A 4881-nucleotide genomic window follows, 5' to 3' on the forward strand; every position below is an offset into this window, starting at 1 on the left:
TCCGGTGTCTTGGTCGTTTACTTCAGTGTACTCAATGTCATAAAGCTGAACAGTTTATTTGTAAGTTGGCATATTTGAAACTGTCTGCCAGTACGATGGAAGAATTAAAAAATAGCTTAGGCCCGTTTTAAAGCTTGTCTTATGATGACCATTAAGACTGTCAATCGTGATTATAATGGGCACTTTCGATGAGGAGCCAATATTCAAAGACCTTCAGCTCCCACTTGCCCTGCTATTCTCAACTACAGCAGAAATCGTGGTCACATTGGGATGCTAAAAAACCTATTACTATCACAAACAAATTTGTCAGTGTCCCTGCTTATGATAAATAGTCATAACCAGGACACAGAAATCGGAAAATCTTATAGAAATTATAGTTAGCTATTTAAACTTTAATTAACTCTTAATATAAAAGCCAATGACTTCAATATTCTAATTTCTGGGTCAAAAATTGCTCAAGATTAAAATCTTGATCAATTAATAACTAGAAATATGATGGAAATGAATTTTACGATATAATAAAATTCCGAAAATCTTGATTTTTATCATCAATCGGAACTATAAATTATGTGATACCAATTTCGCCGTTTTTTGTTGTTCATAATTTGAATATGTAAATAAATATAGGTAGTAATAATATAGGTCCTACAATTACTTTCGATATAATTTTCTAACTTTTTAATATCAATTTTGTTTTTTATTTTCAGGCAATACAATTTTTATACCTTGAAACAATTATGCAGATATTTCAAGATATAAAATACAGATTTCTAAGCTAATAGATAGGCCCGCAAACGAGCTAGGGTAACAGTAGACCAGTAGAGGTGCCAGTACAGGGCTGGGAACCGGTTTCAATGTACCGGTTACGAAATCGTTCGAATCTCAATTAGAATTTCGGTTGGTTATATTATTAAACCGGTGAAACGCAGAACATTAGAATAAACCGGTTATTAACCAAAATTTTCCGGTAAATTGATACATTTGAATACATTTGAAATTAAAGTTTGTTAAACCGGTTAATTGTAGTCGACTGAGTGAAATTTATAAAGAACCGTTTTCTCTGTTGAACCGGTTAAAAAACGAAACCGATACCTTAACCGAAATGATTCCAATACCATGGTTTATGACCGAACCGACCGTTTCCGAACCCTGTGTGCCACACACCGAATGACAGGATTGCCTATTAGGTATTACGCAATTTTAGACACTTCCATCCCGGAGCATATCGTTCTTATTACTAAGTGAAGTTGTTAGACAATAAATTCATTATTATTACTAGTAGTTACAGATATATTTTTAACGATAGTGATTTAATACATACATAACTTATATACATGTATAACTTATATATCGTAGAAACATGAAGTCCACCGAACTTATCGAGTTTACAGAGTGCCCCGACCTATCTTATGATTATTTCCGGCAATAGATTTTACAACACTTTTAATTGCAATGAGGGTGTGCTTATTGAAGTGAATAACATAACATACACATGACATGACATCATAATAAGCATAATTATTATTGGCCTATAATACAATTGGATTATTCTAAGTGAGGTATTATCAGAAATAGTGTTTTAAATAACTCACTTAAGCAATTACAAAATATTCTTGCGCGCTTCACCGCAGACAGCAAAATAGCAAAAACATTTAAGTATTATAACTAGAACGAGTCTTAAACCTACGCGAGATGATCTCTTACTTTTTGCGGTAGGATCTAGTTTTTCCCAGACGGCTTACGTAGAAGTTTCATGTGATAATTTAAGACATAGGTAAATATACCGGTTCTTTTGTAAGAAACACAAGGATGTGTAAGTAAGTACGTTTTTCCGTTATAACGAAGTCCGTTCACTGTGGTCTCGATAATTTACACTTGCTTGCGGTGTTCACTCTTGCCCGAATTTAAATGTTCACATTGTTTTGAAGAATATCACAGCCACTTCACACAACATTTAACGAAGTCATTCAACCTGCATCTCGCAATTATATATGGGTACCTTCTACCTTTTTAAGTACGTTTTCTTACTAGAATGTTATCTTTGCTTTTATTTGGCCGTGCCTCATGTGCAGTGATATTTTGATCTATAAGAATTGATACTCTGCTTGTGGTAGGTACAAGTCGACTTTCTATTTCATACTTATAGTAGGTTTACCTACTTATAAAAGTATTCTTCTAAACAAACTTAGCTTAGAAATATGTGTGAATTTGAACAACATCCTCGACCTAGACATTGATTCTAAAAACTATATCATCATCCAACATAATTTCATTCATTATAAACTCATTAGCATAGCGGCCAACGGCACTCTTGCCGGGCGCCAAATTACCAACATTATCAATTTATACCAACTCGCCCGTACAAACAAAAAAAGTTGAATGTAGATGACCGGTTCCCGTTAACAAATTCGTATTGTGCAATGTAGGAGAAAAATTGTGACACGTGCTCTGAGCATGATGTGTTGGAATTCGATAGTTAAGAAACAAAGAAGTGATTACAAAAGTATCTCTTCTACTTTGGGTTCTTCTAGGTGTAAATTATATTTGATACCTCGATAAAAAGTTATCTAAAACAATCGTTGTTTAGCTATGACAATAACAGAATGCGTTACTACGGCATAAGCTATATCAATTCCTTAACGAAATTTTATCTTTATCGTACTAACAAGATAGCTTTCCGCTTCCACTATTATTTCAAATGTACTACTGGATGCAGACTTGCAAATATTAGTTAAATTTAGCCGCGTCCATTAGACGATTTTGCCTAATTTTTATTTCTATAGTGAAACTTTACATTCGGTTTGCCAGGCGTGAAAGCCCCAAAAGCCTCAGGCGTAAAGCCTCGGTTTCGGTCCATCTACCTACAGTTTTTCAGAGCGCCACTCTAATGTTTAAATGCAAATTAATATCCCTATATTATCTTTTTACTTATATTTTTAATAGACCTACTCAATTCTGGTTGGTACATTACAGATATATCAGGTTTTGCTGCTGTTAAATAACTGTTTTTGTGATAAGAAACTTGAATAACAGTGATCATTTAGGTTTCATTTTGTGGTAATAGTACTTTATTGAGCTTCATTTAGCTAGTGTAAGCTATATTATTATTATCTATACTTATAATAAAACTGTAACTGGAAGATTTCTGTACATTTAATATATTTTGAAAATTTTTACCGGGGGATGCTTCGATACTGAGTTCAAAACCGATTTTTATTTGATTTTTGTCTGTCTGTCGGTCCGGGCATCACATGAAAACTACTGAACTGATTTAAATAAAATTTGGTATAGTGATAGCTGATACTCCGGGTCAACATATAGGCAACTTTTTATCCCGATAAACAATAAGCTTCTCCCGGGAGATGAGATGATTTTTTTTTTCATTTTTACTTCATAGCTCCGTTAAATTTGAATCGATTTCAAGTAACTTTTTTTAATTTGAAAGTGTATACTATCAAGCATGTATTGTGTAATTTTAATAAAGATAAATACTGTCGGAGATAAGGGACATAACTCTTCACAGATAACAGCGAGTCGCAAGGCATATAGGACAACGATCGTATGCATGGGTACCATCCTACTTATATTATAAATGCGACAGTTTGTGAGTATGGCTGTGTGGATGGATGGGTGTATGTATGTATGGATGGATGGAAATGTTTAAAGTAATCATTATTACCTAAAAAAAAGTCCGGAAGGCTAAATGTCTAACTGCTAAGACGCAATAACCGTTTTTTGTTATAATTTGTCAATCAAAACACGGGTACAATCTTAAGATGGTGATGTCCCTATCAGATACTTATCAAAATAAATAGTTTTATAGTTTAAATTGAATATGTACCTGCAAATTTATCTTTAAATTATACAATTTGGACCTATCGTTTAAACGTTACGACGGATATAGAAATGATGAAATGAAATGAATGAAAAAGATATTAAATTCGGTAATAACCGAATTAAACATAAAATAACAAATACAATAAATAAAAGCCAAACTGGATAAAACAATTCTACAATGTCGCCATTGAGTCAAAGTAGTGTATCTTTACGTAGTATAAAACAAAGTCCACCCCCCACTGTTTGTACGTACGAATTTTAATGTATTGCATCCGCACGAATCCGGGGAAGGTGGCTAGTTTAAAAAAAAATGCTACAAAACAGTCAGCTCTTAATCAATACATCTTAATGATGGCACCAGCTACTTATGTATCCTTGTTAATATTTTCGATTAATCGCTTAATTCAATAAAATCGTGCATGCCTAATACTCAAATACTAATATTTGTGTTTATTTACACGGTGTCAGCAGTTAAAGGTTACTTCCTTGTACATCGTGCTGGTAGTTTGCCTAATAGCGCGTCTCGTCACGTCTCTCCGGTTTAGAATTTATACGGTGATCACCACTTATACTATAAATAATAGACAAATGGTTGGCCTTCACAAGGACGTGGGTATAAAGTTGTTAGTAGTCATTTTATGTGAAGTTAGAAGAGTTAAAATGTACAAAACCTGTCAGAGTAAGTTGATAAATTAGTCGATGATAACACACATTACAATATAAACATGATCTAGGACTATGTAAGATCATAAAAGATTATTGTGTTGTAAATTAAGATATATCGTTTCATTCAGAAACGTGAAAAATTAAGGTTTTTTTTAAGAAGTTAGCCCTTGACTCCAATCTCACCTGGTGGTAAGTGACGATGCAGTAGTAGCGGGCTAACCTAGGGAGACCTCTATTATAATCACACATATCCCTATGCAACTTCGTACCGGAACGCTAAATCACTAAGCGGCACGTCTTTGTTGGTGGGGTGGTAACTAGCTAGTACGACCGAAGCCTCATACTAGCTACCCAGACCAGAGAAAATTCAGAAATTAT

Source organism: Pararge aegeria, chromosome 6 (genome assembly GCF_905163445.1).
Source record: "Pararge aegeria chromosome 6, ilParAegt1.1, whole genome shotgun sequence".
NCBI classification, from domain to species: domain Eukaryota; kingdom Metazoa; phylum Arthropoda; class Insecta; order Lepidoptera; family Nymphalidae; genus Pararge; species Pararge aegeria.